The sequence below is a fragment of the Capsicum annuum genome, chromosome 3, assembly GCF_002878395.1.
Source record: "Capsicum annuum cultivar UCD-10X-F1 chromosome 3, UCD10Xv1.1, whole genome shotgun sequence".
Taxonomy (NCBI): Eukaryota; Viridiplantae; Streptophyta; class Magnoliopsida; order Solanales; family Solanaceae; genus Capsicum; species Capsicum annuum.
The window spans coordinates 21,862,940-21,879,150 of NC_061113.1; positions in this window are offsets into that span (position 1 = coordinate 21,862,940).

Genomic DNA, 16,211 nt, shown 5'->3' on the forward strand with positions numbered 1-16,211 from the left:
GACCTTCACACTTTTAATATATTATAGATATATATTAAGCTAAACTATTTTTTTACAATGCTCTCGATTATGTTACATGAAATATATGTTATTTTGGATTGTTCTACAAACTAATACTTTCCAAGTATTGACCCCCCCACTCCCCATATTTCAAGTTCTGCAGTATAGTCCCATGTTTTATCACGTTAGTAGAACATTTGGGATATGACAGAATTGGTGACCATCCATCTTTCGGAAGGCAATTTATTCATATGTTGACTCTTTCAGGTTATGGTCCAGCCTGGGGTATTGTCCCAGCCTAGACAGTTAGTTTTTATTAGAGGCTTCGTAGATGATATTTGAGTTTTGTATTGTTATAATTTCATTGACACATCATGGATTATAAGTTTCCACCGAATATTATTATATCTTCTACACTTCGATTCATGTATAGATTATGCTTATGATAGTATGCTAATGTCACGACCTGAGGCTACCCCCTACTCGTGACAACGATGCTTATGATCACAAGTAACCACAGGCTAACCCGTGAGCTAGTACCTACTGTGAGAACTGAATAAAATAATAATAATGGACATGTGCAGAAACAACTGATAAAGACATAAGATCTGAATACTGGAAATACGATTTAATCTCAAGTCGGAGCAATAGATAAAAACTATTAAAAAATGAACTAACTGTCTGAATGTATGAAAGCCTCTAAACTAACTGAGGAGTTGATGGGACAAGTTTCCAACTAACTCCGACTGACTAAATATATTGAACTACTAAACAACTGAAATAAACCATCATGTCCCCGATAGATGAGGACTCACTACTACAATATCTGAGTAACGCTGGGATGTCTAACTGCGGTCATGGAACTAAGTGTCCAAATCTATGATATAAGACATCACAGCACAAAGAAGAGTATACGATCAATACTTTAAATTTACTGGTATATGCAATGAGGTTAGGCTGATATACATGAGGCACTGTGCATATGAGATATGGACTAACTGTAAAGCATGAGATAACTGAATATGAATGCATAAAAATTGTAACATCTAAGAATACAAGACCAAGCATAAATTTGAAATCTGAAATAAGTCTGTAATCTGAATGACTGAAAACTGTATAACTTATAAACTGAAAATCTATACACTTGGTCAAGCAAACTTAAACTAAAACTATACTAAATACTGTACTAAAACTATGCGAGGTATCATCTAACTGAATGCCCCAATCTGAGCTAATCAGGGTCCAACCTGTAACCCTAGTTAAAAGGGTATCAGTACCGTGCTACGGGTACTAACACATGATTGTATAGATCCACTCAACTAGTGTCCCTAAGGACTAGGGAGTCAGTCCTAAACTGGTGGGTGACCCCTAAGAGGATGTCAGTCCTAAACTGGCGGGTGAAATCTCAGAGAATGTCTGTCCTAAGCTGGCGGGTGAAATCTTAGAGAATGCCAGCCTTAAATTGGCGGTTGATATCTCCTAATCCTACATTGGCTACATAGTTATGAAACTTAGGGACTGCTTTTAAGGACCCAGTCCTAGCTGGTGGGTGAGCCCCTATCCCTAGGTTCGCTCGGTGCTAAATCCTACTCCCAACTGAACTGACGCTGATTACCGGACTAAACTAAGCTTAACTGAACAAACAACTGATCATAATAACTGACTGAATGATAACGCTCATGGTATAACTAAAATCATTCTGAAGATACTGATATTTTATAAACAACTAGGTATCTGGTGTTCAAAACACACCAGCACTGAATGGAAATAAGAATAAGGACATATAAAAGCTTTGAAACCATAGTAGGGAATCATTGTTTAAAATCCAACACTTAGGCATTTCATCAAACACATGAGAGTCATAAACTTAAGCATGAGAATGGGTAAATCATGTGATAATAACATAGTTACAATACTAAAATCATAAATTAAGTTCTTAAATAACAAGAGTTCAAATATTCAAAACATGCAATGGCTTATTCCATCGAAAACACGTGTAATCATAACTTGAAATCAAATTATCAAGATGTTTGGGGCATAATTCAACTTAATCATGTAAAATTCATAATTTAAAACATGAAAAGGGATTCTTGGATGCCATGGGTGAAAAGAGTCCATGGATGAGCATAACATATACCTTAACAACTGATTTCTGGAAGGATTCTTAGATTGGAAACTTGAATTCCTTGATTTCTTGTGAAAATGGCTTATCTTGTTCTTAGGAATGGAGGAGGGTTTTTGACTTGTTTACTAATTTCTTAGGTTTAAGATAGAGGAATTAATATATTTAATACTTCATCAAATCATTTTGAAGTGATTAGGGACGATTTAAGGGTGTGAAATGATTTCAACACCCTTAATTTAAGTCAAAATGGAGCGTTTTTGGCACTGGACAATGACCTAGGTGACGCCTAGAAAATTGCCCAAGCCAAGGTAGGCAATGCATGGACAATTGCCTAGCCCTGGGTTGGAGATGCATGGCCAATCGCACATCCTTTCTAGTTGGCTTAGGTGATTGTTAGGTGACGCACAACCCTTTACATGGCCATAACTTTTTGCTCGGGTATTGAATTAAGGCAAAATTGGTATCGTTGAAAAGATAATTCGATTATCTAAAATTTGGTGGGTCTTAAGCTGCCAAATTACACACATATATAAGGTTATACTCATTCAAAGCTTACCTTTGTGGAATCAAACACCAAAATTTGATCAAATCAAAGGCTCTTAGCTCACTTTGCTCTAAATGACTCTTACAAACATATTTCCCACCTCATAATCTCTCTTCATACAAGGTTGATGATTATGAAACATGGATTCAAGTATGAATCATGGGAATAAATTTTACACATGTAGGAATGTAGGTCTGATTTCTAGCTTAGAAACATACGGGATGTTACAGCTAAGGGGTCTCTCAGGCCTTCATAGTTTAAGATGCCCATCATGGCCAGGGCCTTAGCTCGGGTCATGACTGGTTTATTCCATATATCTTGAGATACTAGATGCATAATAAGTTTGAACACTGGGAGCAAGGATCCGTGTCTATTGCTGAGTATGAGACTCATTTTTATACTTTATCCAACTATTTAGCAGCTAGCATTTCATCGAGTCTGAGAAGATTCTGAAGTTTATGAAGGGTTCATCAGTTGGATATAGCTTAGATTGTAGTTTTCCAGGCTTTTTTACAGAGTACTATTGAGCATGCCAAGATGACCAAGTCTATCATCTTATCTACTTCGAGAGGCATGAAAAAGATATATCGTCATGGTGAGTTTAGTGGACATATCTCTAAAAGGCAGATATTTCTTTGTAGAGGTTCCAATGATTTTCATGGTAGGCGGGTTGATGTCGCTTTGAAAGGATAAGGTTTAGGCCTTTAGGTTCAGCACCTTTGAGTAGCAAGACCTCAGACTAGGATGGTCACTCTAGTTCAACTATACCTTCTTAGATTGAGTCAGGTCATAGAGAATATTTTGTATGTGATGAGTTTGGCCATGTGATAAGTCGTCAGTTTGATGACTTTCTAGCACCTTTTAATCTTAAATTATCACGCTTTTCTATTGAATTGATGTTAATCTCATACTCAATGCTTATTTGTGCAAGTAAAGGTTGAAAATCAAATATGAGCAACCTGTTCAAGTCAACAAAAGGTCAAATATGAAAGAAAAGAGTCATTTGCTTTACATCCGTTTCGCATATACTTTGGATCTTCTTTCCACATGCTCTACATTTGCTTTGGATTTGTTCAAACAAATCAAGAGCAAGTGACATTTTTTGTAAAATTTGAAAAATATGGAATTAGGGCTTAAATAGGGGTTTTTAGCACATTTTCATTATCTTTCATCGTATCATTCTTCCTTTTAATATCTTTTATATTTTAAACTTTAGCTAAGAAGACATTAGAGTAATTTTTAAGTGAAGGATTAGCGATTTTCACTGAAGATTTATTGAAATTTAAAGTTTGGATTTGCATTCTCTTTATCTTTCATGGATTAATTTGGTGAAAATTTTGGTATATCTTTACTTTTTATCTTTATGAGTAGCTAATTCTTCCTCTTGGGGTTATGCTTAAATAGATCGTGATTAGTGCATAGGTGATATTGATTTATCTTTCTTAGTAGCTATTTATTATGGGTTTTGTATTTATTTTGTATTTTAACTAATAATTGGGGGTTGCAAACCCCAATGACCTTTGAACCCATATCATTCTTGAAAGAAGGGGTATGGGTGAGGAATAATTGTAATAATAACTTGAATTAGTTCATTTAATAGCATCTCTTGGGCACAAGGATATAATTGAGGCAATGGATTGGTGAAATTGTTGCACTTATGAGGTGCTCAGAAGAACCCAATTGTGAGTATTGGTGTTCTATTAAAAGATTGACACCAATACCTCTAAATGAAGCCTACCCATGATTCCTAACTAAATTTGGATAAATTCTTAATTAACTATTCATGAGTTCGTACCTAGAATGGCATAACCCCAAGATCCTCTCCTAATTGATTACACTCTAATTATTCTTAGCCTCGAGTTAGTATTCTAAATGCTCGAAATTGTTATATCTTAGAAAACATTCAAACAAACCCCCAAATATTTTGTATCCTAGATTTGAAATTAGCAAGTTACTTTTATTTCAAACTTACTCGATCACCACGACATTGCTCCCTGTGGATTCTACCCTGACTCTTTGTTGGGTAAATATATTTACAATGACCTCTACACCTATTTAAGAGTGTAATCTAAGCATTATCACCATGTGGCCAAGGATTATCCTCAATATATTTTTAGACCCACTTCTATATCGATAGAGAGAGGTAATTCACAAAGTAGTGGGGGTGATACTAGAGGTTCTTGAGGTATAGGTAGAGGTTATCTTAGTGGTGGTAGCAAGGTTACTCAGTTTGGGAGCAGACATGGTCAATGTTAATCTATACCATCTAGACCCAAGGCATAGGCCTCTAATGATGTAATTACAGGTATCATCCTAGTTTGCTACAAATTTGCTTCTGTGTTATTTTATCTTAGGTTAACTTTCCCCTATATGTCTATATATTTTGCTTCTGGTTTTGATGTTACTATGTACCTCTTACTATGCCTCTTCATGTTTCTATCTGATGGGAGATTCTTTAATGGTGGATCAGGTGTACCAATTTCTTGTGTTTACCTTTACGAGCCATGAGACTTTGGTAGACTTGATTGTTCTAGATATGGTTGATTTTGATGTTATCTTTAGTATGGATTAGCTTGGAAATATATGCTTAATTCAAGTCTGAAGGATGTCATATATTTTCTAAGTTCTTATCGCATTATAGAGAGAGGGCATCTGGTCTTATTTAGCTCATATCCATGATACTATCATTGCCTCATGGCCTTTTATGGATTATATTTGAGTTTTCCAAAAGTTCCTGGATGTATTTCATGCAGATTTTTTTTGGTATGCCTCTGAATCGTGATATTGATTTTTCTATTGATGTGGAGTCGTGAATCAAGCCCATTTATATTTATCCCTATAGGATGGCCTTAGTCGAGTTGAAGGACGAGTAAGGGGTTCACTAGACCTAGTGTGTCTCTTTGGGATGTGCCTATCTTATTTGTAATGAAGAAAAATAGTTCGATGCATATGTGTATTGATCATAGAAAGTTGAACAAAGGTACTGTTAAGAACAAGTATCCTCATCCTTACATTGATGATCTTTTTGACCAGCTTCAAAGATCTTTGGTGTTTTCTAAGAATGATTTGATATTCAAGTATGACTAGTTGAATATTTGAGATTTGTATGATCCAAAGATGACTTTTCAAACTTGATACAGTCATTATGAGTTCTTGTTCATTTCTTTTGGATTGACTAATCCCTCGACAACATTTATAGAGTTGATGAACTGGGTGTTTTGACCATCTCATAACTCATTTATGATTGAATTTATAGATGACATATTTGTTTATTCCAAGAGCGAGGTCGACCATGTGATGTATTTGAGTATTTTACTTCAGAGGTTACGTGATGAGAAGCTGTATGATAAGTTTTCTAAATGTGCTTTTTGGCTGGATTTTATCTCTTTCTTAGGTCATGTAGTGACTAAGGATGGTATTGTGGTTGTCCTAACCAAGATTTGGGAAATTCAATATTGGGCTATACCTACTTCTCCTATTGAGATTTGGAATTTTGTTGGTTTGGCGAGCTGTTATTGATTATTTGTTGGGTTTCTAGTCTATCACAGATCCTTTGACCAAGTTGACTCAAAAAAGTGATTTTAGTGGTCTAATGCGTGTGAGAATAACTTTAAAAAGCTTAAAGAGTTGTTGATTTCGACTTTTATCTTGAATTCGTCTAAGAATGGTGTGGGTTTTACCATGTTTATGATACTTCTAAGATTGGTTTAGGTATGGTGTTGATGCAAGAAGGTAAGGTGATTGCTTATGTCTCTCGTCATTTGGAGCCTTGTGAGAGAGATTACGCTACCTATGATTTAGAATTGGTAGTCATAGTGTTTGTGTTGAAATTTTGGTGTTATTACTTGTATAGAATTTCTTAAAAGATATTTTTGGCCCATCGTAGCCTTTATTAGTTCTTTAGACAATGAGATCTTAATATAAGGCAATGACATTGACTTGAGTTGCTTAAGGATTATGAACTCCATATTTTGTATCATCCAGATAAAGGTATTGTGGTTGCAGATGCCTTGAGTTAGAAGCCAACTAGTATGGGAAGTTTAGTCATATCTTGACCCAGGAGTGGACCTTACTCTTAGAGGTTAAGACTTTAGCTAACCATATAGTTATTCTTGATATTTTGACACCCGAGCATGTTTTAGCTTTGTTGATACTAGATTTTCCTTGATGGAGTAGATTTGAGCTCTTCGGTTTGATGATAAAGGTTTGAGGGTTATTTAGGATAAGGTGTTGAGGGGCAAGGCTAGGGCGGGCATCTCTTGATCTGATGGAATTTTAAGTATTTTGGTCGAGTTTGTGTGCCAAGAGTCAAAGATTGGGTAATATTGATTTTAGAGGAGGCTCATTCTTCCAGATATTCTACCCATCCAAGTGTGACCAAAATGCATTATGATTTGAAGCAACTTTACTGGTGGGGTGGTATGGAGAAAAATGTAGCAGATTTTATAGCTCGTTTCTTGTGCTGCCAATAGGTGAATGTCAAATATCCAATATCAGGTGGTTTGCTTCAGAGGTTACCTATTCCTGAGTAGAAGTGGTACTAAATCACTATGGACTTCGTGATTGGGTTGCCTCGCACTTTTCATGGTTCTGACAGCATTTGAGTCATTATGGATCGATTGACCAAATCAATTCATTTCATCCCTATTTAGATTTACTTCAGTGTCGAGAGGTTGACCCGTGTTTATGTTCGTGACATAGTTCATCTTCATGGAGTACTCATGTCTATAATTTCAGATGGATGCTCAGTGTTTACTTCTAGCTTTTGGCAGACTTTTTATGAGGAGTTGGGTACTGATGGTTAGTGGGAGAAGCATTTGGCTTTAGTGGAGTTTGCTTATATTAATAACTACTATTTGAGTATTGAGAAGGATCCATTTGAGGAGTTGTATGGTATGAGTTGTCAATCTCCTATTTGTTAGTATAAGACCTCAAAGGTTAGATCTCGTGATATGACTTGTTTAACGACTCTTTGGACGGGGTTCGAGTGATTCAGGATAGACTTTGGGCAGCTCAGAGTAGGCAGAAGAGTTATACGAACCATAGGCTTTGTGCATCAAACTTTGGGATTGATGATTGGGTCTTTCTTTGTGTGTCGCCCATGAATGGCGTGATGAGGTTTGGGAAGAGTGGCAAGCTCAGGCCTAGGTATATTGGACCTTTTGAGATTTTTTGGACTGTTGGAGAGATTTCTTATGAGTTGGCCTTACCTCCATACTTTTCAGCTGTTCGCATTTTTTCATATTCTATGCTTTGATGCTATATTTCGGATGAGTCTTATGTGCTTCAGTGGGACTCGATTCAGCTGGATAAGAAATTAAATTTTTGTTGAGGAGCTAGTATCCATTTTAGCCACATATGTTATACACTAGTGTTCTATATATATTTATGTTGTGAAGGTCTAGTGGAGACACCGTTCTGTTGGAGGCTACTTAGGAGGTAGAGTCTGACATGCATAGTAGTTATCCCCAATTTTTTACTGATTCAGGTATTTCTTTGCCTTTTTGTTCGAGGATGAATAGAAGTTTTAGTGGTGGATGCTGTAATGACCTAAATTTGTGAATTTTCTATTTTTATGTATTTTGACCATTTTCCCTTCCCTGTAGTTGCTACATATTGATTTTAAGGTTTGGGGATGATTGACACAATTTCCAATACAATTTAGAACAATTTATGTGAGTTTTGATTTTTAGAGGCTTGAGAAGCCATATAATTAACTCGGTCAGTATTTATTGCTCTGAATTTCAGATGGCAAAACAAACTGTGCCAACAAATTTAGAATATTGAATTTGGGTTAATAGCAGGGTTGATTTAGTTTAGAGCTTTTATATCTGATTTTGACCCTTTATATGGAAAATAGTGAAATGGAGTCCCGGTGGTTAATTTTATAAAAGTGACCATTTTGAAAATCCTACGTTGCAATTGAGTCTGAAACATCTGAATTAGCCTTGTAGCATATATGGCTTACTTCTGTCAGGTCCTGAATGAATCTTGAGGGTCCGTTCAAAGAATTTGAATCCATGCAAAATCAGTTCGTGCATCGATCCTTCTTTGCAAATACGGTCTCCTAGACATGAATATGGAGAAGGAATTATTCTTCATCGCAATCTCTAGGTGGTTGTCGTGATCACCTAGGGCAATGAAATTCTTCTTCACAAACACGATGGGCTGTTTAGAATGCAAAGCCTTAGCCGCAAATGCAAGGTGAATAATTTGGAGGGGTCCATGATCGCGAGGTACTACTCACTAAACACTTTTTTTTCATTCTTCCACTATTTTTGGACTTTTGAGCTTTGGATTTGGGCGATTTGTGAGGGTTTCTTCACCATTTGAGCTTGGGTAAGCTCCAAAATCTTATCCCTATTATTTTTCATCAATTATATCATCAAAAACTCCTTTAAATAATGATTTTAAAATGGAAAAAATTTAGGATTCACCGGTAAAGTTTAAAAATAGTTTTTCTTTTATTTGGACCTCGTTTTTAATCCATTTTCACGTAGGTTTTCTCCTGTAGACTCCTATAACCTTGAAGAATGTGTTTTTCAAAAAAACTGATTTTACCCCTCTCATTTTTCTAACCTGTTTTGGACTTGATTCTGATATGGGCAATATGGGTATTGTTGGCTTTTCATTAATGTGTAGTGCTATATTTGAATATTATAATTGATTTTGAGGTCGTTCGCAAGGGGACGGCTCTGTATTAAAGCATTATAGATCATTATTTTATTTTTTTTAAGGTAGGTTATGCCTTAACTTCTTTAAGATTGAGGTGGGTAGTTAATAAATAAGTAAAGCACGCTATGGGTTGGGGAAAATAGTTATGAGGTTTATATTTTGAGATTATTTTTATTGTTCTATGACTATGTGGTGGCTTGTATTCTGTTGTGGTCGATTTGTGATATCGGATATTGTATGTTGCTCGTATAAGGGCTTTATTTGACATTATTGGCCTTATTTGTGCATTTATATGTCTTTATTCTAGATATGATGCCTATGTGGGGGCTTATTTTGCTAATATAGGCCTTATTTAAGCATTAGTTGCTTTTATCATGATGAAAAAACTTGAGGTAGAGGTTGATATGATATTGATGGTGTCTTACATGCATATTTATTGTGATGGTACCTAATTGGGGTTGATTATGAGCATTACTTCCGTATTCTATATGTTTGCATTCATGATATATATATATATATATATATATATATATATCCGTGTTGGATTGGATATCATTATTTGAGTTGATTATGAGCATTACTTTCTTATTCTATACATTTGCATTCATGAAATATTGGTACCACTGAGAAACACTATTTTTGAAAGAAAATGAGACACTTTTATGAAACTTCTCCATGAACACAAGCCGGGGAGGTGATATGAGATTGAGATTGAGATATGAGATACAATTTATGGACTGTGAATCTCCCCTGGATCCCACTTGGTATTTATGGGCTCGGTGGGTGTATACGACAAGTCATGCTATGACTTTCATTATTCATCTCATCTATAGTGCATTGTATTGCATTTTCATACGCATCTTGCTTATTTTTTAAACTTGTGCTTAGTTTCGATGTATCTTTCTTTAATATCCGTATTATTTCTATTTTTGTGTATTTATGTATTAGAACTGCTAGTGGAGACGGTGTGAGCTACCATTTGGGACTTTTTTGCTTGCAAGTGACATACTCATAGTATATTTTATTTATCTTATTTTTTGCTTTGCTTTGTCAGCCTATGATACCTATTGAGTACAAGTGGACCTTATTCACCCCTACTATGTCCTTTCGATGCAGATCCTACTACAAACACTTCTCTTGAAAGATGATTTTATGTGGAGACTTCTAGAGTTTGAGATATTGACCCGCTCTAGTGATCTGGGTTGAATTTGACCTCATCGATCCTTGTTTGTCTTTATATTGATTATCAGAGACAGATACATATATTTTCAATTTTTGAATATTGCATTAGATTTTATTACACTATGACTCCAGATTTTTAGGATTTATGAGATTTCTTTAGGATTTCTGCTTTTACTTATGTTTCAGGGCATGACTTCATTCTAGAAGTCTCGCTTTGGTGCGTATTTATTATATATTTCATTTTTCCTTTATCAGTTTAGGTGTTTGGCTTACTTATCAAGGTTGAGCCACAATAAGTGTCATCATGACCCATTTTTGGGTCATGACATTATTAAAAGCTAAACAGTCACTCGAAGGTAGTGTGCGCTATTCTTTTTCCTCCATCTCTGTTATTTACTAAAGCATCATATTTTAATACATTTCAAATAATGAAGGAATAACAATTCAAAGGTAAGCATTTACTGAAAATCTCTCAAAAATAAGAAATTTTACAATCTCTATCTTCAAGCTACACATTTTCGAGCGCAAAATTACTTTATTTTTTATTTTCGTTAGGATAATGGAAGAGGGGAGAAAGTGAATACTCAACACTCAATCCACTAAGAGATAATTCCCAGTGAGGAGTGTGCATAATTCATTTAATAAGTAGGACAATTTACATATTATTGTTATGATCAGATGTCAAGCAGAATCATCATCTCAAATGAAAAAATAGTAGCTGCCTTTGAAGAGAAAAAAGAAGAGAGTAAACTCTTATTTCTGGAACTAAACCCACGTTACACAATGACCTCTCTCATTTGATATATTCTAGATTCACTCTTTTTATTCATTTACAAAAATAGATTGCAATTAAAAGACATGGACTCTATCTTTATTAGACTGCATATTGGGCTGGGTCAGCAGGTCCAACACCCCCCGCAAGCTGGAATGGGATACCATACCAAGCTTGGGAAAGAAAGTGCGATGGTGAACACCTGGTAAAGCCTTAGTGAACACACCAACCACTTGTGAAGCACTGGAAACAGCATGCAAAGAGATGAGACCAGATTGAAGCATATCCCAAACAAAATGACAATCCACCTCGATATGTTTTGTGTGCTCATGGAAAACTATAATCTTAGCAGTGTGGATGGTGGAATGATTGTCAAAAAATATAAATGGGTGTAAGAGAGAGAACACCAAACTCTTCAAGAAGATGAACTACCCAAACAACTTCAGCAGCCAACTGTCGCAAAACTCTATATTTAGCTTCAACTGAAGAAAGAGAAATAGTGGCCTATTTCTTAGACTTCCAAGAAATGGGACAGACACCCAATAATAAAACATAACCACTGACAGATTTACAGGAGCTAGAGCAGCTAGCCCAATCAGAATCACAAAAGCCAACAAGATCAAAAGTAAAAGAGTTGGTAAACAACAACCCCAAATTAGAAGTACCAGCCAAGTACCTCAAAACATGTAAACCAACTTCATAACGAGGAATACGTGGTTTCGACATAAATTAACTAAGATGTTGCACAATATAGGAGATATCAGGCCGTGTATGTCATGGAAAATTCAATTTCCCAACCAACTTTTGGAATAAAGAAGGATCAGGAAGGAGTTCTCCAGATTTGGCAGATAGTTTAAAATGAATATCCAAAGGAGATACCACGGGGCAAGCATCAACACAATTAAATTCAGAAATAAGATCCAGAATGAGCTTTTGGTGATTGACCAGTAACCCCCTTGAGGTTATTTAATGAGTCAAAGTCCCAAAAATAGTGAGCAATACCCAAATCCTTAATCTTGAATTGGTCATCCAAAAAATATTTGAGAGAAGAAATTTTAGAAAGTTCATCACCGGTTACAAGAATCTCGTCAACATATACAACCACAATAGTAAGGGAAGAACCAAAAAGCTTAGTAAAAAGGGAGTAAACATTCTTACAGGTAACATAACCTTTGTATTAAAGAACAACAGACGGCTTTGCATACCATTTCATAGAGGCTTGACAAAGACCATAAAATGATTTATTAAGCTTACAAACTAGAGGTAATACAGTAGGATCAGAAGACTAAACATGTAACCAAAGAGGAATCTTCATATAAACTTTCTCATCAAGATCACCGTGTAAGAAGGAGTTGTTGACATCAAATTGAAATATATCCCAATTCCTTTTAACAGCTATACTAAGAAGTCATTTAATAGTAGTAATCTTGAGAACCAGAGAAAAAATTTCATTAAAATCAATCCCCTCTTGTTGAGTGTCACCTCGAATGAATAACCTAGCCTTATATCTCTCAATACTCCCATCTGCCCGATGTTAAATTTTATAGACCTATTTAGAGGCAATAGCCTTCGTCCTGGGAGATAAGAGCATAATGTCCCATGTATGATTCACCTCAAGTTCCTGGAATTCTTTTAATGTAGCCTCTTGCCAATCCAGATTAGAAATATCCTGATGATAAAACTGAGGTTCCAGCAAGAAATTCTCGAGATTGGAAGAAGAAATCTTGGAAATAGAAACGTGTATGCAAATGTAATTCTTTAAGTAAGAAGGAGGGGCAGAAGATCTGTAAGATCTTCAGACAGAAATCAGAGTAGAAGTAGAGTTTGTACGAGTAGAAGAAAAGGTAGGAGTAGGAGTGGGAAAATCAACCTCATTAGAAAAGAAAACAACTATAGAAGGAGCAGAATAAGGAAAGATGCTCTTATGAAATAATACATCCCTAGAAAAAAATATAGTATGCTTAACCAAATCTAATAACTGGTATGCCTTTTCAGTCATGCTATAACCAAGAAACACACATGAAATAGATCTAGATTGAAATTTGTCCCTATATGGCTTAGGAACAGCAGCAAAACAGAGACAACCAAAAACTTTGAGGTGAGTATAAGAATGTTTAGAATTATACAAAAGTTGATAAGGTGTTTTGTGATGTAATAAGGGCGAAGGGAATCTGTTTATCAAATAAGTGGATGTGAGGACATATTTTTTCCAATATTTAAGTGGAAGTTTAGATTGAAAGAGCAAAGATTTAGCGGTTTCCAGTAAATGCTTGTGTTTCTGTTCCACGACACCATTTTGTTGTGAGGTGTGAGGGGTAGAAGTTTTACAACGCCCTGGGAAGAAAAGAAAGATATGTCATCGTTACTAGTCCCCAACTCAAATGCATTATATGATCTAAGGACTTGAACTGAAGTATGAAATTGGGTTTGAACAAGGAAAATGAAGAACTTAATAAGGGAAAAAACATTAGATTTGGCAGAAAGTAAATGTGTCCAGGTTGTCCTAGAATAATCATCTACTATGGTTAAAAAATACTAGTATCCATTATATGTTGGGGTGTGATAAGGTCCCCAAAAATCGACATGAATTAACTGAAATGAATAAATAGACTTAATGAAACTCTCAGGAAAAGCAAGTCGTTATTGCCTAGCCATGGGACAGATTTCACAAACAAAAGATGTTTCTTGATAATTTGTCTTTTAAATGTGTAATTGATCTCATTTTACTAAAAGGAATATGGCTAAGTTATAGATGCCAACACATATCAGAATCAATTATAGAAGAATCAGAAGAAGAAAAACAAGTAGCAGACTGTACAGAAAAGGGAACACTTTTATTTAATCCAATGATATTAACAATATTGGCAGAATGTGAATCAAAAGGAAAAGAACCAGTGTTCCCAGCATCACCAGAAGAAGTAGCAGGTATGGATGATTATGAGGGTGAATTTGGATGAAGAATGTAAAGGACATTGAATACTCTACCAAGATCCAGTGACCTCTTCAGAGAAGGGCCCTGTAGAATACAATGACTAAGAGAGAAATAAGCACCACAATTAAGCTGTAACAATAATTTGTATTGAGAAATGAGGTTATATTGAAAATAAGGAATATCTAAAACATCTAAAAGAGTAATGTATTTTGTCAAAGAGAGAGATCTTATACAAGTCACGTTAGTTTTATATCCATTAGGTAATGTAACTATATAAGGAACTGAAAGATGTTTAATGTGAAAAAAAAAGAGATTTATTAAGAGTCATATGGTTTGTTGCACCCGTATCTATTATCCAAGGATTATCAACCGATCTGGAGAGCTGACAAGCAAAGACATAATAATATCTAAAATTAGTACAGTTAACCAAACTTGTAAAATGTGGAGAGCCAGAGGCAAAATTTGCAGAACCAGAGGTGGAAGTTTCTTGTGAAAGAACTCTAGTTGTTTGGAAAAGAGATAGCAGGTGTTTATATTGTTCCTTAGTGAAATTATGACTCTGAATTTTAGACTGTTAAGATTTGCATTCATTGACAAACCCTTATACCTGACCTAAACCTGGAGATTCTGAAACTTGGGCATAAGCAGCAGTCCTTTTGAAGTTATTGGACTGTGGATTGGGATGAGGAGGACGAGGATTATTGGGTTGACCATGTAGCCTACATCACTTGTCTATTAGATGACCAGGCTTCTTACAATACTTGCAGAACATGTTGGACGTTCTAGGATCAAAATTAACTTCTTAAAAGTATGTTTTTTTGTGTCTCGGGTGGGAAGGATCCATTAAAAGGTCTTTGTATCCCAATGCAGAAGGATGTTGAATTAGAAGTGAAATAGGGAATAGAAGATTGGACCTCAACTTGGTTCTCATCATTGATCAACATAACATAAGCAGTATCAACACTTGGAAGAGGATTTAATAATAGGATATTTCTTCGAACAACAAAATAATTGTCATTTAACCCATCAAAAGTTGATGTAATTTTTTATCCTCTTCCAATTTCTGAAAACCACAAGACAACCATACACACAATTAAGATAGGTGGTAGAGTATGCTAACTCATCCCATAATTTCTTAATCCTAGATAAATATGAAGCTATGTTTAAGGAACGCTGGGATATAGAAGAAAGTTCTTTACGAATTTGATGGACTTTTGTACCATTAGCCTGACCATATCTCTTTTCTATGTTTGTCCATAATTTTTCAGCATATTCGACATACATTACACTTTCTCTAGTCTCTAATTCCAAATTGTTCAATATCCATGCAGTGACCATGTCATTGTACTAACACCAGGGTTCAAAATAAGGAGAATTTGCATTTGGTTTAGTTGCCTTACCACTAATCGCTCCTAATTTATTTTTACAGGACAAACCAATCAATATCCCCTTAAGCCAACTACCATACCTATTCCTATTGAATTGAGTAGTGACAATAACAGTTCCTGAATTATCCAAAGAATGTAGGCATAAAAGGTGAGATGGATCGACGGAAAATGAAACAAAACCTACCTCAAAAGCAGTAAAATTGGATGTAACAGGTGGAGACATGATTCCAAAATGCAATTAGGGTTCACAACAGATCAATACCAATACAGGTTTACAATATCAATACCAACATAGGTTCACAACAAGTCAACACCAACGCAATACTTGAAAAAGTATAACCATCGACCGAAAGAAAGAGATAATACCGTGCTTCTTCCAAAACTTGAAGAAGTAAGAGTCTTCTATAACTATAGCAGCAAAACTTGAAGAAAATATAAAAATTTACCGGAGAATATTACCGCATGCCGGTCAAAAAACTCACCAGAAAAAAGACAAATCAATAAAGCCACTCATCGAAGGTAACATTGACCGAAAGCTAACGCTATGAGATACTCATTTCTAGCTCTGATATCATGTTATGATCAGTTATCAA